Genomic DNA, 26,620 nt, shown 5'->3' with positions numbered 1-26,620 from the left:
CCTACAATACCACGGCACACTTCAATAGCAGAATGTTGGACACGTGACTGTTGCTGAAGGACTAGTAAAAATACGGAAGAAAATAGGGAGCAGTGGGAGAGCAGGGAGGGAGGAGAGAAAGGTGGAGAGGGAGAATAATATACCTATAAAACTCTATCCTGGAGAATAGTAATAAATATAAAAAATAAACATCTAACAGATTTTCACCACTCATGTTAACTTTCAAATGATAGTTATAACTTAGAGATGAATAATCAGAAGGGGATAGAGATTTCGGTTTTTTGGAATATGCTTTTTGGAGGAAAATTGTCCATCTGATGTTATGAAAATTTCAATATCCATGAAAACACCCCTCCTTTCTTTACTATTCCAGTATGATAATGACCTCCAGGTAGTAATTGGATTTCATATAAGATGTGGTTTGGCTACATTTCAAATCATCGGTTTATATGCCCTTTGTTGTTTCCTTTTAACAGGTTTCAGCTCTTTAATAAATTGAACTTAGAACTTCTTTTCTCATAATTCTAATCAGTTTTGCTACGTTGCACAATATTTTCAATTTTCTTAACTTTATGAGGGAATTTCAGAACTATTTTGGGGAATCTTGAATGAAAATGAATTCATTACAGTATAAAATTTTTGCAATCGACGCATAGCTTTTCACCATAGGTATTTACATGAACTTCTTGGAAAAATGTTAAGATGCATGAATTCCAAATGTTTTTGCAATAGGACCCTTATCTTTTAAAGCCATATTCTATGAACATTTTGATTTTTTTTATTTTTTAACTATTTATTTTATTTTTATTGCAAAGCCAGATACACACAGAGGAGAGACAGAGAGGAAGATCTTCCATCCAATGATTCACTCCCCAGGTGGCCGCGATGGCCAGAGCTGAGCCAATCTGAAGCTAGGAGGCAGGGGACTCTCCTGGGTCTCCCACATGGGTACAGGGTCCCAAGTGCTTGGGCCATCTTCTACTGCTATTCCAGGCCACAAGCAGGGAGCTGGATGTGAAGCAGGGATGCTGGGATTAGAGCTGGCACCCATATGGGATCCCAGTGTGTGCAAGGCAAGGACTTTAGCATGCTTAGTTTACCATGTGGGGTCCTCTATGAACATTTTAAAATAAACACTGTCACAAGATCTTGTTCATGGTTAAGCATCAGGAAGTAAACACCTTCCAGGAAATTCACATATGACGATTTGATAATAATGGCGCTGTGGGTTAGATTGTGTCCCTCCCCAACATAATAAATTTGATATCATTTCCTCTGCATTTGATAATGTGGCCTCTTTCAGAGATAAGATCCTGGTAATGGTTACTTCAAAATGAGAACACTGTAGAGGGGTACACAGGCAGAATGCCTGAACATATAGACAGTCATCAACCAGCGGAGTGGGGAGGCTTGAAAATGGATCTCACCCTCACAGCACTAGCAGGAATCAACCTTGCTAGGTTTTAAACTCAAAACTGCCAGACTGGTAAGACAAACAATTTTGGTTGCTTAAGAATCCTGATTTGTGCAACTTTTATGTAATCCTGTAGACGATTTTTAAAAGTATGCTTCTATGTAAAAATAAATATTTCATTTCAATACTACAAATTCAGCTCAAAGTCAAATGGGATCTGAAAGATAAAGGGGTTTAGGATTGCCTAAAAATAAATGGCCAAAAAGAGATAAGACAAAATTATTTTTCTCTGCTTAATAAATCAGGAAAAAAATTTGAAGTCAGTGTTAATATTAATATGCATGACCACCAAATGTGAAAGCTGCAGTCATTTTAGAAAATTAGCAATGCCAGAATATAACTTGTTTCAGGAAGGGTTGCAACATTAGTGAATTCTCCAAAGAAATATCTAAATATCTGCCTGCTCTTAGTTTCCAGATATCAGTGGTAGGATCTGCCTTCATTAGCATCTCAGAATATGAAAGGGGCTCCTCTGTACCAACATGGCCACACTTGGCACCATGACCATTAGGAAGCTGCTGCTGCTGCAATGAAGACACTTGAGAGAAGCTGGAAAAGCAGGGACATGCAGACATTATTCAATTCATCCCTTCCTTTGAATTCTCCTGTTCATGTGATGACTGTTCATGTCCTTCACCCTCACAGATTAGGCTGGCCATCAATGTTCTCTTCTTCCTCAGTGCCAAGGCAAAGTCTGACATGGAAAGATAAGCAGGAAGCAGAAACATGGACAAAAAGAAAAGTTGTGATTTCTCCCCAATTTATTTTCTGGAATTCAAGATTTCTGGGTAGATGGCGTACTCCTACTTTCTAAAGTGTGCAACAGATTTTGTAGAGGGAGGATTCTGATATCCAGATAGTGTTGGGCAGTTTCTTATACTCGGTGGATTTATTTCTGCATTTGTTTTATGTATTTACTTCTTTCACTTGTTTGTGGTGACAGCAAGGAACTCAGACAAAAGACCTATAATTAAACAAAAAGATGTATTATCTATCTGTGCCTTTTACTTAAAAAAATTTATTATTTATATTCAATGTACTAGAAATTAGAGTGACAATTCATTCTAACTGAATTAATGTTCTTTGGGCATATCTTAGTTGTTTGTGGTCTGGGATTATTTGAGACACACATATCATCCAATAGACACAGTCAGAGGAATTTGATGCACACAGGAAAAAAACTTCCAAGTCTCCATGCAGACAGATTGGAGTCATGTAACCAAGGGACAAGGAATACAACCAAGCACCAGAAGTTGGAAGGGCAAAGATTCTGGCTTGGAGATTGTCTGACACCCAGTCGCATGAACGGCATATTCAGCTCATTGAGTATGACATCAGCTTTCTGCATTCTATTAATGTGAGAGAATGTGTTTCTGTTGTGTTAAGATACCATGTTTAAGGTGATCTGCTCAAGTGGCCGGGGAGACTAATACAGATGACCAATACGTTCTATCAAGGGTAATTACTTTGAATAGTTGGTCTTGGACAATTTGTCTCCTGGGTTAGAAACCTTTTGGTTTCTCAAGACAAGAAAACATAAATTATGAGTGCCTTTTATTGCTCATGAACAATTTTGATAAATTAAAATTTAAAGTTGAGTGAGGAGAGTAGAAAAGTAGGCCTGTGACTTGTCATTCACCATGACCTAAATTAGTGAAATATTGGTAAAAAAAAAAAAAATCCATCAGTCACATTTCTTTCCCTGTTAAAGAGTAGCTTCCTAAGATTACTAAAGAAATTATGAACAAATTCACACAAGAACAAAAATACAAACAAACCTCCAAGGCTCCCTGGGAGACACAACCCCATAACTCTGCTTTCATTGTTTACATCTCACTGCTTCATCTCAATGTCTTCTACTAACTCATTCTCATATTCTCAACACACACACACACACACACACACACACACACACACAAATGTTTGCAGTTTGGATATTCAGCTTGATTTAGTTCTGTGTAATACTTATATAAATAATCTCAACTTGTTTTCTCTCAGGACCACTCATTCTGTTTCCCAATTGCTGCGATTCTCAAAATCACTAGACTGTTTCTCAAGGTTCATGAATTACCTGTATTGGAATACAGCCCATGCATCTTTTAACTGATTTTAAAAAGTTTCATATCTTAAAAGAAATCCCTGCCCTTTGACTTTCATTTTCTTCTTCCCTATTCTTGTTCGCAGCCCTTAAAGCACTAATCTGCTTTTTTCCATCTGTAGACGTTATTTTTCTTAACATTTCATGTGTGCAGTCTTTTGTAACCAACTTCTTCTGCCCGTTACATTAAACCCAAGTGGTATTTCCTTGCTGGATATGCTATGCCTTGCTTCTCTGTGTCACTTCCTGAATGCTTAGATTGTTCTCATTTTGGGGTTATTATGAATGGTGCAGCCATCAGTGTTGCTGAACACGGATCTGTGTCCGGGCACCTGTTTTCATTTCCTCTAGGTGTTTCCCTCAGTATGGGATTGCTTGATTACATATCACACTACTTTTAAAATCATGTGAAGAGCTGCCGAACTATTTCCCAAACTACCTGTATCAATTTATCCTGCCACCAGCATTGATGAGGGTTTTGTGATTTCTCTGATTCCCTACCAACCCTTGTTGTCATCTGACATTGTCTTTACTCTATCCTTATGGTGAATGTAAAGCAATCCTTCAAACGTATCAGACCTAAATCTGAACAATTTTTCCTTCCGTAAACGTTCTCTCTTTAAAGGATCTGATTCTCACTCAACGATGTACATTTTTAGGCTAGAAAACTAGAAAAAAAGAAACAGTTGCTCTTGTCCGTCACATTAATTTTTTTTTAACCAAAGAGTCCTGCACATTTCATGTCTTAAAAAGTTAGTTTATTCTTATAATGGAATAAAACACAAGAATGAAACATCTAGACCACCAGAGTGCAATTACAGACAAACCCTCCAAACCTAATGTCATACACTATTACACAACATTATTTACATTTTAAAATTGAAAACATATACTTCAAAAATTCATACATATTTGATAAAAGTATAAAACTAAGAATGGAAATGATATTCAGAAATTATAAAAAAAAAAGGGATTTTTTTCCCAGAATAAAGGGGACAGGGTGGAGTAGGATTTCCGGGTTTATAAGATTTTGTTACTTAGGGCCTGGCATGGTAGCTCAGCAGCTAAAGTCCTCACCTTGGTCATGCTGGCATCCAATATGGGCACCAGTTCTAATCCCAGTGTCCCCACTTCCCATGCAGCTCCTTGCTTATGGCCTTGGAAAGCAGTTGAGGATGGCGTCAAACCTTGAGACATTGCACCCATGTGGGGCACCTGAAAGAGTTTCCGGTCTCCTGGCTTCAGATTGGTGCAGCACCAGCCGTTGGACAGACAGAAGATCTTCATCTATGTCTTTCATTCTCTCTGTATATATGACTTTTCAATAAAAATAAGTAAATCTTTAAAAATAAATAAATCTTGGAAAAGGAGGATAAGAAGAGGTCTGTATTCTAGTCCCGGACACTCCCAGAGCCCTCCCAAGTGCTTTTGCCACAGAAGCAAATTGGATACTTCATCGAGAATTGTCAGTATGGACACCGAGGACCATATCCCGACTGCCTAGGAGATCACAGGGAATATGAATGCCCTCGGAGGCTGAGAACTCTGAGGTCAGTCATTTCCTGTTGGATTTCCCAGACGGTATGGTAACAGTCCCAAACCCTCTCATACAGTCTGGTGACTTAAGAATACAGCCAGGAGCCCTGGGTGGTACTCAGAGATAAAAGGGTTGTAAATGTCCTTCTGGACTCAGGAGAGGAGCACTGATCAGGGTTGCTTGTGAGCCCCCAAAATTAGTTCAGATAGACAGAGACTAATAAAGGTCTGCTAGTTGATAATCATGCAGCTTGTACCTTACTGATAAGGCTTCCCATTTGGCTTTTCAGATAGACAGAGAGAGTCATAGATATAGATATAGAAAGTCTGTAACAGCCAGAGAAAAGGCCAACTAGCCTATAATCACTCAGCCTGTACTTACTGATCAGGCTGCCTATTTGCTTCCCTTGGACTTTACTAGGTAGGATGTGCAGTTAAATTCTTCCTCACTGTCTGGGTTGTTGGCGATTTCCCTGCTCATCTGCCTAAAACTTTTCTATCCTTCAATTGTCAAAATGCAAAGTTCTGTAAAACCATGGTTAATCACTATATACTATAAAGTTTAAATTGTGGCTTAATTTTCTCCCCCCAAAAACTTTATCAATTTATGACTGTTAATGCTAAACAAAATGTAACTGCATAGAAACTTCGATGTTAAGTTTGTACTTAGCTGTTTTATATTTATGTGTATGTATCTATATCTATATATAGATATGTATATATATATGAGATGGATGTTAATGTTGATCCTTCCACTCTTCCTGTGCCACACTGATTTAGGTTAAACTGAAAAACATGTTAGCTTGGGAGAAACATAAGTAAATAAATAAATGAATAAATAAATAAAGGTTTTTGAAAAGATTTTGTTACTTTTAAAAGATCTTGAAATAAGTGTTACAAAAAATGTTCCATTTGTTGAATGTGGGAAACTGCTTCATTAGAATCATGTTACATTGCTTACTAGTGTTTGAAATTGATCATAATTCACTTTAAAGCTCATTAGTTACCTGGATCTTAGCCTTTCAAACTTTTATGTTCAATGGGACTGATGCGATAGCTCAGCTGGACAGTCCACCAACTTAAAGTGCTAACATTCCATATGGCACTGTTTCGGGCCCCAACTATTCCATCTCTGATTCAGCTCTCTGTCCATGGCCTGGGAAAGCAACAGAGGATGGCCTAAAACCCTGGAACCCTGCACCTTTGTGGGAGACCTGAAAGAAGCTTCTGGCTGCTAGCCTTTTTGGCTATCTGTTGAGCAAACCAGCAATGGAAAATCTCTGTCTCTCCCTTTATCTGTAAATCTGTCTTTCTAATAGTAATCAATAAATCTTATGAACATAATAATAATTTCCAAATTCCTCTTCCACAACTTTCTAAAGTACTCTTATATGTGTATGTACCCTGTCTGTTTTTCAGATTAAAGGTAGATTAATGTTCACCCATCTAATTTTGCTTGAAAAAACATAAGAAATGCAATTTTCATTTGTTGATTTGTTGCTTTGACAGTTAAATTATTTGTTTGGTTAAGATTATAAATATTTCACCTATCCTTATTATGTGTAATTTGAATGCTTCACTGATAATAAGTGATGAAACTACTGGGGCTGGTACTGTGCTATAGTGCGTGATCCCACTGCCAATGGCATTGATTCTTGTCACTATTATTATTATTTTAAATTTATCCATTTTTATTACAAAGGCAGATGCAAATGGAGAAGGAGAGACACAGTTAAAAATCTTGTATCTACTGTTCCACAGTCCAAAATGGTCCAATGGCTACATCTGATCCTCATGAGTGCCCGATGAAGGTGCAGCATCCCAACGATTTGGGCTTTTTTTTTTTTTAAGATTTATTTTTATTATTTTTTATTGGAAAGACGGATATACAGAGAGGAGATACAGAGAGGAAGATCTTCCGTCCGATAATTCACTCCCCAAGTGAGCCGCAACGGCCGATACTATGCCGGTCCGAAGCCAGGAGCCTCCTCCGGGTCTCCCACGCGGGTGCAGGGTCCCAAAGCCCTTGGGCCATCCTCGACTGCTTTCCGGGGCCACAGGCAGGGAGCTGGAAGGGAAGCGGGGCTGCCGGGATTAGAACCGGCGCCCATATGGGATCCCGGGGCGTGCAAGGCGAGGACTTAACCACTTGCGCCACCGCGCTGGGCCCATGATTTGGGCTTTTTAAATACCTGCTGAACTCACTTTTTTCCTCTCCCATACTGTGTGTTAGTAACCACCACGGGTCTCCTGAATTTAGAAAGAATCTTCTCTCTGGTCTCTTGGGTAATAATATTGTCCTCCTTTAATTCCTTTTCTGCTAAAACCGACTTTTTTTTGAGAAAATATGAGTTTTCTACTCAGCTGCTTAAAAGTTGAAATCTTCTTTGCATCTCCATTATTACCTAAACAATGAGCTCTTTAATTAAAGCTGCACATTTCAGCATGTTCTGAACAAATCAATATTGCTTTCTTCTATGTACTTCCCACAATGGTTCACTAACCTCCTAACCCTAGAACCGCCTTGAACCTGGCCATTTTAGGACTCCTAAAACTTTCAGGCATTCATCTCTATGGAGTGATTCTCCATCCTCCATTAAAAGACCAAGTCGCTATTCCTTGAAGAACAGAATCCCGTTATCTATCATATAATAATACTTCATTATTTTATTCAGCACTATGGAAACTAAAAATAAATTGCTAATTGTATAATAACTAATCATTTATTTTAACAATAAAGTGCAAATTTTGTGGAGAACTCATGGGAGAGATGCTTGTCTGATCCTCTGCTTGAGTTCTTAATTTAGAAGGTGTGTATGTGTGGTGGTGGGGGCTGTGCCCTTTTATTTAATGACTCAAAAAACAATAAATGAAATTTCCAGAGCAGAGATAGAATAAATAGATACAATTTTGGAAGTTTGTAAACTTTTCTTGATTTTTTTTTTAACATTTAAAAGCTTGATTTCAGAAATTTATAAAGTAACTTATTCAGATCATTAATTATATCTGTGACCAGAAAGGATTACAGATCCTACATCTGGCCTTAAAACAACTTGCCCCATCTATCCTCCTCCATCCTTTTCTCCCTCTTTTAATATTTGCAGTATATTTCTTTTATACATTTTATGTTCTCAGGCTTAACACTTCATTAGGTAAAGATTTCAACATGGAACAAGTAGCAGGAAAAAAAAAAAAACACTAAAAAAAACTATTCCTCTAGAGAATAGGATAGGCTGTACAAAGCAACCATATCTCAAAATGCCAGTCTCACTTGTATGGTTTAGACGTTGTACTCTGTATTAGTTTATTTCACTATACAAAAAGACAACACTTCACTATAGTTTATGACTAAGTCGCAATCTATAGTGTATATTTATCACAATTTTTAAAGATTTATTAATTTTCATTGGAAAGTCAGAACCACAGAGAGAAGGAAGGACAGAAAGACCTTCTATCTGCTGGTTCACTCTCCAGTTGGCCAAAATGGCCTTAATCGATCCAATCCAGGAGCCAGGAGCCAGGAGCCAGGAGCCAGGAGCTTCTTCTGGGCTTTCCATACAGGTACAGGGTCCCAAGGCTTTCAGCCATCCTCAACTGCTTTCCCAGGGCACCAGCAGGTAGCTAAATGGGAAGTGGAGCATCAGGGGCACCAACCAGCCCCCATATGGGATCCTGACATGTGCAAAGCAAGGACTTTAACCACTAGGCTACCACACTGGGCCACATGTATCACCTTTTAAACAAGGATAAGCATTATGGAGGACATTTGGAGAATCCTCAACAATTTGGAAATAGATCTACCATATGACCCAGCCATCCCATTACTGAGCATTTACTCACATGACATAAAACCAGCATATGAGATCTAGTTTTACAGCATATTTATTGAAGTTCAATTTACAATAGCTAAGTTATGGCATCAACCATGACGTCTACCACCAGATGACTGTACAGGGGAAAAAGTGCTATATATACACCATGAAATACTACTCAGCCATTAAAAATTGGATTAAAAAATGTGTTTATAATATTGTTGGTTTTCTGATTTTTTTTTCTTCCAGAACATGGAGTGTTTACCATTCTCTCTTAGCCTATAAAATGTCTACTTAAAAATCTACTGTTGATTTAACTGGGGTTGCTTGAAAGGTAGTCTGGTATGTTTTGAAAGTTATTAGCATTTTTTCCCTGTATTTCATTTATTGTTTAACTTGTATTAGTTCTCTCATACTAAAATATCATGTGACTACCTTTCAGTATACCAGTTTTCACATTCCACTTTTCTATATTCTAATTATTTTAAATATAAACATTTATATTGTTAGGCAGCTTTTTAAGTCACATTTATTTTATATTTTATTCATGTAATTTTATATTATAGCATTAATTCCATATAATGCTATGTATCCCATGCCTCCAAATATATGGCACTATTAACAGCAATATTCTGAATGACTCTCACTAAATGGACTCGATGCTAATTCACTTAGCTCAGTGAGGTCATCAGCCCAATTCTTGATTAATACTTCACACAAGAGTGAGTCAATGTGTATCTAAAGTCAAAATAAATTTCTTAAGTGCTGATTTACTGCCCCATTATTCTGTCAACAGAATGATACACCCTTTTATAGAATCTGGTCTTCATAAAACCCTGTGTTCTTCCTACTCCATCATACCAGTGAAGGTGTGTGAAAATGAGTTTTGACCTCTTTAATCCATGCTGAACCAGATCTATATTTTCAATGATTATACATTTTTACTTTTTAAGAAAACTGGATCTAGTGTACCTTAGAAAATTATTAAAAAAAAAAAAACCAAAACTTATATATGAGATTTTTCTGTCCATTCCTACTTCTGTCTTTAACTTTTTGATTTAGTGAATTCCACAAATCCTCCTTTTACTTTACATTTTCCCTTATTTGCTTACAAGTGCCAGTCTACCTCTCCTTGTCCAGTTAACCCATGGGGCGATATTAGGACTGGAAAGATTGCGAGGTGAACTCCCTGAGATCAAAGGTGAGTTAGGCTTAAAATACATTTCTCTCCCTGGCATAACAATACTCTTGCTCCCCATTAACAGATGAAGCTCAGATATTTATCTGACCTTTGTCTATAAAATTGAGGCTCCTAGAAGTTTAGGCTTATGATGGTAGATCTTGAATATCAGTGCATGGCTTCTTTCTGGTGGATCACTTACTGTCTGTACAGGATGACTATGGCTCTCAAGAAACTGTGGCTCCTTGGAAGCAACTGATCTAGGTGCTGATGTTTCTTTTAGGAAATCCATCTTGGGGGCCCAGCACAATTGTTCAATTGGCTAATCATCCAATTCCAAATTCCAGGATTCCATATGTGCGCTGATTCCTGTCCTGGCTGCTCCACTTCCCATCCAGCTCCTTGCTTGTGGCTTGGGAATGCAACAGAGAAATGACCCAAAGCTTTGGAACCCTGCACCCACATGGGAGACCAAGAAGGTCCTGGTTTTGGATTAGTTTAGCTCCTGGCATTTGGGGACAAAATCTGTCTATCTCTCTCAATCTCTCTCTTGTTCGCTCTCCTTTTTCTGCAACAGGTCCATTGTAATAAAAAATAAATAAACATTAACAAAGATCATCTTCTGCTTTATCCAACAATGTCCAGGAACAAGGATAGAGGAGAATGTTAGGATGCTGGGCTTTCTCTAGCCAGGTGCCATGTGGGCAGTTTGTTAAGATATCAGAATATCTGAATTAGCTGGATCATGGTGATAACTCAAGGCTTGAGGCCAGCCTCATGCATCTTTCAGTCTAGATAGGCCTGCAAATGTTCCTATGCTTTCCACTGATAATGCTGATCAGGGATTAATCAATTGGATTTCACCACCACTTAAACCTGGATACATTGTATTACCTCTCCTTTTTTTTTTTTTTTTAGTTTTTAAACTTTAAAGTGATGATAGGCTAACATAAAAGTAAGCACAATGAAAATTAGCTATTATTCTTTTTCACTTGCAACTATGTCTGTTGGCTTGGACAGAATGATTTTTTCATAAACCATGGCAATATGTAGAAGCTGTTTTGTACACTGTTTAAGGTAGTGTGATAAGCTAACCACATTAGATTAGTTACCTAACCTGGGATGGATTGAGCTTGGAAATCCTGGTTTTCTATAACTTCCTGTACTGCAGGGGCTGGAAATCCCAAAATGTAATTTCTTGGATACTTTCCGCCTGTGGTACTAGATTTTTTTTTTTTTTTTGATGCTCCCTGGGGCAGGGCGGTGGGTATCTGATGAGACTGATATGTTATGTTATGTTATGTTATGTTATGTTATGTTATGTTATGTTATGTTATGTTATGTTATATCACATTTTGGTAGTCAAAAATGCTAACAAGTTAAATCAAGTTGCATGTTTGTCCGAGAGGAATTGGATGTTTATTTGCACTTACAGTTAGGCATTGTCATGCTTTTCTCAGCATGAAAATATTTACTTTTCTCATGGTTAATGGCATTACAAAAATGAGCCTTCCAACACATTTCTATTTGTATACATTTATGTTTATTAACCCATATGCTAGTATATATTTTGATTTAACTTATGCTTTCTATTGTGTTTCCATGTTAGCCCTTGTTTACTATGTAGGTTCATATTTTCTGTGCCATCCTTTTTTGGCAAATATTCTTTCACTACATTCATCTGATTTTTAATATCACAAAATTATGAAGTGATAGTTGTTAGCAGTACATAATAGGAAATGATCTATCAATTTTGTTTGTAAAATGATCTTTTGTACACTGACATTCTGTGCAGCTAATACAGAGAAGAGCAGTCAATTATAAGTTACAAAAATACGTATTAGTTCTTCATGACAGTGTTGCTGTTAAATTGCAATCTGGCAGAAATTTCCATTGTGCAATGTTAATACCAATGTCTGTCCTCTGACACTGTTCAAGTAAAAAATGTAATGGATGAATGAATGAATAAATGAGTGAATTATTCCCTACATTCTTTTTAATGTAACTCTTACAATAAATGTATCCGAGCGTTTTCACTATTTCCTATGAGAGACTTCAACATGAGCTAATGCCGTCATTCTGAATACTTCTTAAGAGCAATGCAATAATTATCCCAGAAGGATTCATCCTTTGTAGTGTCTTTCAAAGTGATAAAGGTTAGAACAGCAGCTAATACAATCAATCTGAAGTCTGTTCAAGAGCAACTCCATGGTGATACCAGGAGGATTAGTTCTTTCTAGTGTGTTTCCAAAGGATGAAGATTAGAACAGAGAAAAAAAAGGCAGACATGTGCTTCTTTAATACCCACACAACTTGAGGTGATGAGTTAAAGTTGCTGCATGCCTGCCCCACCTCCCCTTTTTATAAGCCACGTGATAAACAGCCCGGTAACAGGTAAGTAGGGAAAAATGCTCTCCCTTCTGGGAAAAAAAAAATCCAAGGACTTTGCAACAAACATGACTTGAAAGCAAGATCACTTTATTAAAAATGGTAGTGACCTTTGTCTTCAGTTGTTCATGATACCATATTAAAACACTACAGTTTGCTTTGCTTACACAATAAATCTTCTTGTTCACAGCCCGGGCCCTGGGAAGCCTTGGCTCTGGGTGCTGGCTCTCGGTGAACAGCACTCTCTTTTGCGTTAAAGACAGTCATTTTCATGATACATGCACACATTGGAGGAAAAGAGCAAGCTCTGGCCTTTTTCCTTACCCCAATAAGGACATAAATCTATTTCCATGACCTCAGCTAAGTGCAATTAGCAGGAAAGGCCTTATTTCCCAAAGCCTTGCCTTGGTGACAGGTTTTGGTTTATGAATTTGGGTGTGGGAAGGAGATGCAAGCATTCAATCTTCATATTAGAGAAAATTTTGTCTTTCTCTACCAAATGTGACTAATAATTGAACAGCATTTCCACTATTTAAGCATCATTGATTGTACATTTTTCTCTACATAAGCCAATTCATAAATTATCAATCTGAAGTTTCCTATAAACTTCATCATGAAAAGCATAGGCATTTGGTGGAATGCAATGTTGAAATACTTACATTTTACTGTGAAAAGTACAAGAATCCCATTAGTGCTGCTCACAGGACACGCTATAAGGACATTCTCTGTTCTGTGCTATGAGAAACCAGTGCCTAGGTTTCCATAATTCACAGTGAAAAGATAAGCAGGAGGTTAACATATGATGTGGGTAGTCCAAATTTCTCAAGTAGAGATTTCAATATACAATTACTATTATCCTTTTATAATTAAAGGTTATGATAGATATATTATGTAATAAATAAAGAACACAAAATCATGCCCAGCAACAGCATCACCATTCTCCTTTTCGTCATCACCTCATCAACAGAATCATCGTGGATTATGTATCTTAAAATCTTTACTTTGTGAGTGATCTTATCTTTTTTAAAAAAAAAAGATGTATTTGTTTTTATTGGAAAAGCAGATATACAGAGAGAAGAAAAGACAGAGAGAAGATCTTCTTTCCGATGATTCATTCCTCAAGTGGGTGCAATAGCTGGAGCTGAGCTAATCCAAAGCCAAAAAACTATTTCACATCTCCCGCATTGGTGCAGGGTCCCAAGGCTTTGGGCCATCCTCAACTGCTTTCCCAGGCCACAAGCAGGGAGCTGGATGGGAACTGGTCACCTGGGATTAGAACCGGTGCCCATATGGGATTCCAGGCACATTCAAGGCGAGGACTTCAGCTGTTACGTTATTGTGCCCAGCCCAGGAGTGATCTTATCTTTATTTTCATATTTATATATTTAATCAACTTTCTGCCAAAGTGCAAGGAATTTTTTAAGAGATTATGTCCATTTTACACATAGAGAAACAGTAATATGGATATTAACTATTTGCTAATATGTAATACAGTTCGGGTTCGAATTTATATTTTTCAAAAAGAGATTCTTTACAAGTAGAGAAACAGTAACACAGACATTATTTGTTAATATGCAATAGAGTTTGGGTTAAGATCTAAATTTTTCATAGAGATGAGATTTTTTACCTATTATCTTCAATAGATGTCAAATAAGACACAAACAAAAAAAGAGATAATCTATTCCTGTCCTTTTCTTAGTTCTTAATGAAAACAACTGTAATTCATTTTCTAAAAGTCTGAAAAAAAGATAATTTTTTTAAAGATTTATTTTGTGTATTTGGAAGGCAGAATTAGAGAGAGGTTGTTCCTCTGATTGCTTCAAATACCTGGGCTAGGCCAGATCAAAGCAAGAGCCACTTGCTCCTTCTGGGTTGCTTACATGTTTGGCAGGAGCCCAAGAATTTGAATCATCTGTTGTTTTCCAAGGCACAGTAGCAGGGCGCTGGATCACAGTGAAGCAGTCAGGGTTCAAATCAGTGCATACATGAGACATCAGCTCTACAGGTAGTAGCTTAATTCTCTGTACTACAACAGCAACCATTCTGCCAAAAATTTTTAACTTTGATTTAGTTCGAACAACTGAGAAATGGACTGAACAGTTGAATGGCATATCTTGACATGAAATATCCATTGTACATATTTATGTAAATTGATAAATTCAGAAAACCCATTAGATGGCAAATTTTGGAATAAATAACAGTGTCATATGGTGAAATTCCAGAAAATAGTTTATTGGTGTCAAGTGCTAGGTGATATTGCCAGAGTTATATTATTTTGGGGTATAACTCAGTGATTCAAACACTAACACATAAATCTGGTCACTCATGTGTACTGTAAATTCACCTAAAGTATAATTTTATTGAAAAAAAAATTGAGCTGATGGTACCTTGACAGTAAATACAACAGCTTTATCTTAAAAGAGGACGTATTGATAACACCCACTGAAAATGTCTGTCCTAAAGATAGCCATCAATTTTAGAAAATTTCCAGAGATTGCAATGGAGACCCAAGAATGGTATTTTGTGGCATTCACATTTTTCATGATAATAACTTTTAACCTGAATAGCAACATTTTTATGACCATTATAAATCTCTGACTTGCTGTTTATCTGGTTAAGATTTTAATCTTGTCAGCTTCCCATGATTCAGACACAGAGAAAGATTTTGCTTTTGAGTATGTTTGAATTATAAATGTATTGGGCCAAATGTTGACACAGAGAAGAAGGCTGCCATGGCCTCTTCCTGAATTGAGCACAACTTATTCAGTCAACACACAGCAGTATTTATTGAGTAGTTAAACCTTCAATTCCTTTAACATCTCTGTGAATGATAAGAAAACATGTGGTTGCATTGCATTGCTTGCTTCTCTTTGTACTGATGGTTCATTTCCTCCATGTCAATTTCATCAACATGGGTTCATTGATGACTTAGAAATCAAGCAAATTGTAGTTTTCTACAACCCAATTTCTCTCTCCCTTTATTATAAAACAAATTGATGGCAGGTGACTTAATCTAGTGACTTTATTTGTGAAGAAATAAAATGTTACTGTTAAAATTATTTACTAAATTTGCAGAAATCAGAGAAAGCAAAAGAAAAGAACATTACTCAAATAAAAACTGGCAGTCAGCTTCAGATAATGTATTGATTAAAGTATTCTGTGTTCATGGAACATCTCCAGAATTACACATTAAAAATAAATTTGGAAGAATAGCTTTTTCTTTGAAAGGACATGTTCGGGTATAATTCAAAAGTATGAGGGAAATAATTTTGTGCTGGATGAAGTTTTTATTCTGGATTTTAACACTACAAGCAAGAATTAATTTGTCTTCTAATTATATTATCTGCTTCAACAAAATAATCAGTTCTTGATAATTCAAATGCAAACTCACATACATTCCAGAAATCTGTGGTAAGAATAAGACAATGCATATTTTATGAATTCAATTCAATTTTATGAATCAGAAAGATTCATTAAAATGTCATTTTTAACTACAGGTAATGAATATTTCACATATTAATTGGATTTTATAACTTTGATATTATTTTTATTTTAGAAAAAAGTACCATAATTCTATATTTGTGATAAAGGGAGTGAAATTTCAGATACATCCTGTACTACTTGACAACAAGCAAAGTTGATGTTGTTGCATAGAACTCTGAAAAGGAACACAGATTTTCCAACTTATGTCAAATGTTTGTGCTATGTTCAGTGAGTAAATGCTCTGAGGATAACAAAATAATGTTTATCTTTTTTATAGTCAAAAATAAACTAATATAAATGATAAATTTTTTCACAAAGAAGTAGACATTGTGTATCTAATTTATGTATCAGTTATTAATTAAGTTCTATTAAAATGCATTGTATTTGATTTGTCAATTTTAGCTGTGGGCCTCTAAATATAAGAATTGTATGTAGAATCCAAATAACATAACAACAGTTATTTGCCAACCAGCAACTTGCTCTCCAAAGAAGAGACAGATGGTTACTATGTTTCAAGTGCAAAATATGTAGTAATATGTAGTATCACTAATTTTTTGTCAAATAACATAAAATATTTGCATTTATATTAATAATATTTACTATTTGAGCTGTAGTCACCAGATCATACCTAATATATATAGACTTTGAGCATGGATAGTTCTTCTGAACAGTGAAAGCTCTCTCTCATGAACATGTTCCTCACCTCTTACATATTCTGTGGAAACGGATAGAGTCTTCTCACTATTACCCCGTCATAAAGCTTTTAAAGTAGCACACAGCAAATTTCTCCTTAGTGAATAGTTACTATATTGTATCTTCTTCATTTCTATTACAAAATATATGCTTTGCTTTAGCCTCTTTCTGCCAAAATGTTCTTCAAATCTTCTGGGTTTTGTTTGCTCTGTCATGGTAATTGGGAAGACACTACTGACACCAAGTTAGTCCATTTTTGCTACTACCACAGAATACTGGATAGTAAGTGATTTAAAAAAAAGGAAGTGGGGGGGTGTTAGGACAGGTCGTCTCATGCCTGGTTCACACACGCCAGTCACCACGTGCACGTGGTGAGCTGCTCCTGGGCGCACCAGAGCCCCAGGAGTTGACCTCTCTGGGGTAAATCTCCGGGCTTTGTTAGGCAGGCCCAGCCCCACCCACAGCTCACCTTGTGCCTGAGCTGGGGAGGGAATGAGAAGTGGTCCTTGAGTCTGGGGATTTAAACCCCCAGGACGGGTCCTGTGATGCCTGATTCACACAGCTAGCCACCACATGCACATGGTGAGCTGCTCTCAGGCGGCCAGTGTGCCATTTGGCGCTAGGCTCCACCTGCTGGTCGCCTGGCCAGGGAGCTCTGGGATTTTGGTTCTTTGATTCGCAGCTTAGGTAGCTCCATGCTGAACCCGCAGTGCTTTCGGGCCGTGAATCAATCCTAAAGATTCTCAATAACAGTAAATCTTCCTCTGAAAAACCTGTAATTACTTAATAATGCTGAGCATCAAACACTAGTTCATTCAAAAGCTAAGACTCCGGGCATGTCCAGCAGGATGTCTCATTACCTGACATGATGATGGATCAGCAGAGGGGTCACAGTAGGCAGGGCTATGACATTAACTAGCATTCGAGCACCATATCCAGGGGTAGACTGGGGGTTGGGGGTGTGGGCCACACCCTGTGGAAATTCTAACCCCACTGGATGGCTTAGGAGTGGGGATGGTGATGGACTAAGCTGGGTGAGACAAAGGAGCTTACCATCAACCACAAATAAAGTAACTTTCAACAGTTTGGATGTCTGGACAGGTCAAGGCAGCGACACCCGAATGTCCATCTTGAATAGGGTGCAGGGTGGGCCAGGCTGCCACGTTCACAAACTCATGCAAGGCCAAAATGAAGGCTAGTCTGCACTGGGCACTGGCCTAAAACCCAACGGCATGTGTGAGAATTCAGTCTGGGAGGAGATAAAGGGGAGAAACTCGGGAAATTCCCCTGGTGAGCCATAGCTCCCACTGATGAACAGGAGCTCCAGACCTGGGGGTTGGACAAGCTGGGCCATAGCTCCAATAGCTCATCAGCGTATTGAAAGGTGATGGATCGGGCACCCTGGGTAGTACTATGCAAACCTTAGCCCATAAGTTAAAATAGAAACCAGGATGGACCATAAGACATGCCCAGCTAGATTCTTATACCAATTGGTCTGTGTGAGCCAAGGAAGATGAGCCACAGTGTCTAAGGCAGGGGTTGCGACAGGCGATGGGCTGTGCCGAGCTGAGCCAGAGCAACCACTGGCACGCTTAACACAGGCTGGGAACAGGCCCGGTTGGGGAGCTTCGGTGAGACCCTTCCTGGGTGGAGGTTCCCACCAAGGGGCGCACAGGCTGGAATGGGGCTGTGTTCTGATTAGGTTACAGTTGTAGCCTCCCTTGGCACAAGTGTGGACTGGGACTGGACGCACCGGGCCGGGTCAGACTACAACACCTTCTGGTGTCCTGGAGGACCAGGGTAGATGTGGGACAGACTAGGCTGGGTTTCAACCCCCAACTGAGCCATGTATGTGTTATATGTGGGTATGGATGAGCCGTGGCTGGGCTGAAACATCCAACAGTAAGAACCAGAAAGGGTTGAAGGCCAGTTAAGGATGGCCACTGTTCCTGCTAGGATGGGAGGTGAACTGAGTAGCGCTGGCCTATGGACCCACTGGTAAGTGCAAAACCTGTCTTCGGGGGGGTTCTGATGGAGGAGCCTGAGCGAATCCTCTGACAGGACACGGATCCTACCAATAAGCGCAAGAAGCATGGAAGGAAACAGCCCAGAAGAGGTTATGGAAAGTTTCCCACTGGCATACATTTGGCATGGGTTAGAGGTGGACCAGGCTGAATCAGTTTATGTCATCCATTGGCAAATCTGAACACTGGAGCAGAGTGTGGGTCGAGCCAGGTTCGGTCGCGACAAAAGCAGTACACAATACAGAATGCCAAGGTGAGGCTGCCTGTGCCAGCTGTGACCGTAGCACCCAACCAGCACGCGTGAGAACCAGGAAGGGAGGGGGCAGAACCGGCAGGGGAATAAGGGGCAGTTCCCTTGCTGGATAGCTACTCCCACTGGAGAGCATAAACTGGGTTAGACCAGACTAGGCAGGGTTGCAACACCTGTGTGCCTCGTGTGGACCAGATCAGGGAAGAGCCAGGATGGGCAGACTATTCCTACTGGTTCTAACAAAACTAGAGTGGGTGAGAGCTGTTGGGGCTTAACCAGCAGAAGATGGCACTAGGGGCTAATACTGTCAAGTCCAAGCACAGGGCCACCTGGAGAAAGCATAATCCGGGAGTGAGAGAGACCTGGGAAGGAAATAGTGGGCTCCTCTCTCTTGGGTTACCACTCCCATGGGAGGACACAAAATAACTAAGACAGGGGCTGGGATTGCTAGACAAAGAGGCACTCAACAAAATCTGTGAGGGCTGGATAGTTGAGCTGGTTGGATGGAAGTAAGCTCCAATATCCTTCAACATTTACGAGAGCCAAATGGGATATGGGGCAGACTGAACTAGTCTATTGCACATACTGGCAAACCAGGGTAGGGGCGGGCCTGGTGGAGGTTGTTGGTGGTCGCTCTGACTAGGCTGCTGCTCCCACTGGTTTGTGTGATGGCCAGAACCAGGATGGACTGCAGCACGCATTGGTTCCAGTGGAAGTCAGGGCTGAAGACAAAACCAACCCAGCAATTGCAACCACCAGCTGATCGGGGGATGAACTGTGCCAGGTCCTGGACTGGCTAGTACATATAGGACTCTGGTCTGGGAAAACCTCAAAGTTACTATGGGGATCCCCTCAATCAAAATGGTGGATTCAGAATCTTAACCAAGAAAAGACGGAAGACAGAACAGGTCAATCAACCAATACAGCTATATGTTGGCAGCAAAACACTGAACAAAGGGAAACTCTATGATGAACTATGTCAATCAGTAGATTCTTGAACAGCCTCATCGTTCCTGGAGTGACGAGATTGGCAGCAATGCATAACTGGTGAACTACCGGGACCACTTGAGCAAGGATCTCAGAGCATGCCCTACATCTGGGACCTGGGGTGGGTAGGAGACTGGGTGGGGCTTCTCCTCAATATTTCCTTTAGCCCTTGTAACTTTTTACCCTAATCAACAATGTAAAGATTGCCAAAATATAATTAAAAAATAAAAAGGGAGCTTCTATTGGTTCATGATTCTAGATTTCAACTGGCATTTCCTGCACTTGCTGTGTGAGATCCTATACTGGGAGAATGCATGGAAGAACACAGAAGGGAACTGGGCAAGGATTAAATGATTTATTTATTTATTTGTTTGTTTATTTTTATTGGAAAGGCAGATTTACAGAGAGAAGGATAAACAGGTCAGTAAACTGTCTTTTCTTAAAGGGAAGAAGGGCACTGAGCCTGATGGAGTTCATATCGTTAGACTTTGAAGTGAAGACTATCTTCAGTACCGAATATGAATTTCTATCTTCTAAAGTACTCAGTAGGACTTTTTTTTCACTTCAAAAACTTCTGCTTATTACCAATTATCAATGGGGAGAAGTGATGTACAATGCAAAAAGTGATGTAGTTGCCCATACAGAATGTGCTATTTATAATAAAATACATATTTTTTAAATCTCAAAATCAAAAGACAGCCGTGACTGTCACTACTTTTCCTCAGCATTTCAGAATGTGATGACAGACAATGACTCCAGAACATATGAGAGTGGGAAAAAAGCTATAAGCCATACAAATTTTAAAGAACCCTTCACCCATTCCATCCCACACAAATAATGGAGTCACAGGGTGATCAACACAGTTCATTAATGAGGAACCACAGGAATTGTGCAGTTAGAGGGAAAACAGAAAGGGACAAGAGTTTCTTACACTGTAAATTGTTAGGACAGGCAGTATTGTTCCTCCACCAAAAGGTATATGTCCCTTCAGGGAATTTGCTGGACGAAGACAGCCTTATACTCAACAAGTGCAGTGAGCTTCTACACGAATTGTGGGTGACAGGTAAAGCCAACGCAATGAGAGGTGATTCATGGTCGTATCATTTGGAAAGTGGCCAATCTCGTCAGACCTCGGAAGAGAGAGGTGATGCAAATAAATCATTACTTGAAGATATTTCTCATTACCTCCCTTCAGTCAGCATAGGGGGGTAAGGTCCAAACAGTTACCAGTGTTTCAAGTATCAGAGTTTTTCATCAGAAGTAAGAGAGAGTAAAACAGGTAGACCTTTAACCTTTACCCTGCTGCCAAAACACTGGCAGTAGGACAGACCATCATTCTTTCCTTCAGCATCCTCTTAGATGTCTACAAAAATCTGATGATAAATATAATCTAACATCATTCTAGCTCCTGTTAAAATTTGACTTCTTCCATGGGCCCAGCACTGTGACCTAGCAGCTAAAGTCATCGCCTTGAACACACCTGGATCCCATAGGAACATAGATTCTAATCCCGGCAGCCCTGCTTCCCATCCAGCTCCCTGCTTGAGGCCTGGGAAAACAGTTGAGGACGGCCCAAAGCCTTGGGACTCCACAGCTGTGCCAAGACCTGTAGAAAGTTCCTGGCTCCTAGATTTGGATTGGCACAGCACAGGCAGCTGTGGTCACTTAGGGAGTGAATCATCGGACGGAAGATCTTCCTCTCTATCTCTCCTCCTCTCTGTATATCTGATTTTGCAACAGAAAGAAATAAATCTTTAAGAAAAAAAAAAAAAACGATTTGACTTCTCATAAAGTTATCACAATTCTGGAATTTAAGTCCAGTCTGAAAGTGGGCCCAAATATAACTAATAACTCTAGCAGAAGGCGGCAAAATGGACAACTTCAAGGTTCACCTCAATTGTTTTGTTAACCTTCTAGAGTAACCAACTCAAATTAGCCTGTACACTCTCCTTCTTTCTGGCACAAGTGTTACATAGTCACAGCAAGAGTTAGAGAGCATATCACAAAAAACTCCACTACTGCATGCGTCAATCAACTCTCCTACTTTGGTTAGAAGAGGAGGAGACAGCGTTGAAGTGTAGGTATGAACATACAGTTCCTCCTGAAGCCACAGAAGGAGAGCAAAGTAGCAAATACTGTGTGATTCTACAAAGGACAGGCTTAGGCATAACGCTACTTTCAAATATAAAAACTTGTTATCATCTCATTTTGAGTGAAAAAGAGGAAGCCATTCCAAATCTATTCCTCTAAGCCTTTCACAAAAACAGGAAAACAAGCAAAGAGCAAACAAAAACCTTACAGCAAATTGTGCAGGTTTCCTAAGTAGGACTGACACAAATGTTCAAACACGCCAGTGTTCCTCCATGAGACAGCTAATGAATTTTTAAGATACACAAAGTAGTAGACTAATGAGCAACTGAACCCAAACGCTTGGAAAAGTGAAACACCAGGAGGACCCACAAAGTTTCAGAAAAAAAAGGGGGGGGGCAGAAATGGTGAATGAAATTCCAAACCCTGAGCACAAGTGGATCGTCTTTATGGGACACAGGGACACTTTGAAGTAAAAACAGTTATGAGAGAGAGGAATGTATGCTTCTGTCATCCTGTTATCTTTCCTCTGAAGATTTTTGTCTTGCTACTTCTTTCTTCCCATTTCCTTCATCTTTTTCCTTCTCTCACACATGTTACCTACAGTGAAAAGATATTTTCATTATGCTTGGAAAAGACAAAAAGAGATACATTGTCATGCTTTTTTTCTGTCTCCTGGCCATATTAAAGGCATTGTAATTGTGGAGACTACACCTCCGAACATCGTGGAGGGTGCTGTTGTTACTTTGGTCACTGTGTGAGTGAGGACTGAGGGATGGAGACGTGGATTGTGCCGAGTTCCCACCTTCCACAGTAGAGTGGAGTGAATTTAGTCCTCAGTTAACCGACCACACTTTATGAAGTTCTAAAACAAGGGAGTTCAAAGCCTTCAAATACAAATAAATTATGAGAAAACAGAAAGGTTAACTATCCTGATTTGATCAGCATGTGCTGTACACATTTACTGAAATATCACACTGTACCTTTAAAATATATACAGCAATCGCATGCTAATGAGGAACATAAAACTCATTTCCAATGGAAAAAAATACAAAAGCATATTACTAGCAGCAAAATTGGGATTCAAGCTAGGAAATCACTCTCATGTGTTCATGCTGCTTGCTCATTGTCAGAAACCTAAACAGAGATGCAAGGCAGGGCAAGAACGTCATATGCACAAGTGAGGACAGAATATAAAGCATCTCTCTGTGACTAGTTCAGGATATCCATTCAGTGTATATGTAAAATTAAGATCTTCACTCCACACACTCTAAATTGACTTTATTAAAAAAGATCAATGCATCAATTTTCCTTTTAAGCCAGAATTTATGCTACACATTTAATCAGTAGTTTTCAAATCAAATATACATGCTTTTAAAGGCACTTGACTCAGACATACTCCACCTGAAACTGCTATTTTTCTTTTTATTTGTATCTGCGATATTTTACAAACTAATCTCTTTTGCTTCTCTATACAAGGAGAAAAATCATATCCTATCTAATAGATTTGTTGTGGGGATGTGATGAATTTATATAAAAGATTCAGCACAATGATAAAAGTATATTTTTTAATATTAAATAGTGGTGTTTCTTTTTTTTGTGAAATGGGCCAGGGGTGGTGGTAGGGAGGATTTTTTCTGGGTTGTAAGTTGTTTTTATGCCCCCCCTTTTTCCTCCCGTCCGTTATAGAACAAAGATCAGAAAAACTCATCCACCAACACCTTACAAAACACACACCCCAAACCCACCCCCCACACACACTCCACCCACACACCCAACACCCCAACCACACCACCAAACACAAACCCCCCACAAACCCCCACACCACACCAAAACACCACCCCCACCCCCAACCCCACCACCCCACCCCAAAACAACATCCCATACCCCAAACCTAACACAACCCTCATCAATTCAAAACCCACCAACCCCAACAAAACCCCAAACACAAAAACATCCACACTCTCCTTCACCAATCCACAAACACCTACATACCATCTTCCCATCACCTATACCAACCATAACCATACAAAACATACTATCAAAACAATTATCAAATTAAATAAAAAACATATTCACTCCAATCCTCATTCCTCAAACACATATAATTCTAATGATCCCTATTTAATATACTAATCATCATAAAATCAAAATAAATAAAATCTCTCAAAATATTATCACAACATTCAACATCACCACCCTCATTCAAACCAATAAATAAAATATGATAAAACCATCTGTGGGTAAAGTAGGAAGAGAACAGACAGGTGGCTTCTGTCTCAAGTGTTCTGAAGAACAGGCATGGTGGTCACCATGCAAGAATCAGCAAAAGCAAGGCAACCGGTGGGAAGACCAGCATTTATTTTCAACTCTTCCCAATTAAGATAGCTTGAAGAGCTATTAAACCTGAATACATACATATTCAATATCATGAGAGTGAGGTAAAAAAGGTTTCCAGCTTTTCACTCTGGGAAGAAGAGATCTCAAGAAGTTAGCAATGACCTGCTTTCACCCATGTGCAGTATGGTAAGTATTCGTCAAAACAGATGTATATGTTTGTAACTCTATAATTTTTGATATGTATAAAAGGATAGGCCTGTGCTCAAGATATCCTAAAAAATATAACCAGTTCCTGCTTCCATATTGCATGTTTGCTGTTTAGCAAACATACATGAATACAATAAATAGGATACAAAAACAATGTTATTTCTCTTGGACTTTGGTAAGTGTAACCACTAGATGTACATTATAGACTTCAGCATACAGAATATTAAATGTGCCATATTCCAGATCATGGTATAGACAACATGAAATGCAGATGGCAGATATTCAGAATACAGATCTCTGGTCTACCAGCTAAACTATCAAACGTAGAGAAAAAACAGGAAAGCTTGTGGGATTTAAAGTGCAGAGAAACTTTTCTGCATTGTGAAGCAACAGTGTGTGCATGACATTGTGTACCCAGCAAACACTCAGAAAACCTCAACTTAAATTTTAAACTTTAATTAATAGAATTTTTTAGTGTTAGTCCATCAATTGTGAGAAATAACATATACCAGTAAGATGATAAAATATGGAAACTGAGGTTGATGGAAGGAGAATGAAATTATACTTTATATTCAATTTTCACGCAAACCTAAAACTTGTCTGAGTAAAAAACTATGTTAAACGTAAAAATAATAGGCTAGGGAATCCTTTCCTAAGAAAATGCCCATGAATGATGAATATCCAAAACAAAAATTAAATAAATTCAATGATTAAATGTTCAAAGACACCAAAGACATAAAATAATTGATATTAACCTGATGAAAACTATTAATATGATTGATAATAAAAATAAACATTTTACTTATGTAAAAAATTAATAAAGATGATTATATAACTTATAATTTTATTAATGTGAGCATAAGACATTCAATCTAATTAATGCAGAATGTAACGAAGCCTTTTCAAGTGCTTAGGGACCTGTACATTTTGTTTCAAAGAATTTAGAAATCCTTTGGTAACATAAATCAAGAACATTTCATTCACTGTTCCTTACATCTATTCCCTCACTCATCCATCCAGCAACTGTTATTAAATATTCAATGAGTTTATTGACTAGAAATGTAGTGGTGAACATAGCAAACACTATTCCCCGACAGTGAGAACCTTAGATTAAGTTTCAGAAGACAGGCATTTTAAAAATGAAAAATCAACAGTTGTTTTGAAAGCAAACAGAGAGATTAACTTTTACTTTTCAACGAAACAAAGTTAAGCTAAAACTGAGCCTAAGAAGCAGTCGTTCATCTTGGCAGTTGAGACACTGGTTAGGGAGCTCATGTAGAGCGCTGAGGTGTCCTGGTCCATCTCCTGCCTCCGTCCTCCTGCCAATGCAGACCCTGGGAAATATTTGAGATAGCTCAAGAAATTCAGAGCCTGTCACCCAATGTGAAAGACCTGGATTGAGTCCTGGATCTTGGCTCCAGTCTGGTTCAACCCTTCTGACTTCTGATGAAGGAGATTTGCGGACTTGGAGTTCCCTGGTGGTCCATCTCAAGAAGCAGGTGCATAACTGAGATTATAGAGTGCAGAGGAGCACGATAAACACAGCACAGTGACATTAGAGGAAGGAAGATGATTTGGCCACAGGGAAGGGCTGTGTTTCATGGCAAGGGAAGAATGTGGAGATTTGAGGGCACGTAAGTATGAAAATCTGTGCTCTGTCAACGAAGAGGCTCCGATGATTTGTGAAGCTAAAAGGCACTGATGCAAGATCTGAGAACAGTAGCCTCAGCAGCACAGATTCCAGTAGACACCAGACTTCACCCATTAGACAGATGTAAAATTTCCTATGAAGTGTAGCCATAGTGTCAGTAGTTTATGTAAGTTGTTTGTCAAGAAGATAAATTTATTTCTACAGAACATTGGCCCTGGACAGTCCGAGTCATGCAACCTCGTGGTTATAAAGAAAGAACTTAAGCGTATCCAGTCTCCAGGATGTTGCTTTTTTGGCAAATAATGCTTTTTTGTTTTGGTTTGGTTTTTGCTTTTTTGTCATGCCAGGAAACTCACAATGTAATCACCACAGCATAAACCTGGGTCATAAAATGAAGCAATTTGTGTCA

Source organism: Ochotona curzoniae, unplaced genomic scaffold, assembly GCF_017591425.1.
Source record: "Ochotona curzoniae isolate NIBS_2020 unplaced genomic scaffold, NIBS_Ocur_1.0 scaffold_4506, whole genome shotgun sequence".
Lineage (NCBI taxonomy): Eukaryota > Metazoa > Chordata > Mammalia > Lagomorpha > Ochotonidae > Ochotona > Ochotona curzoniae.
Note: the sequence above shows the minus strand (reverse complement) of the source record.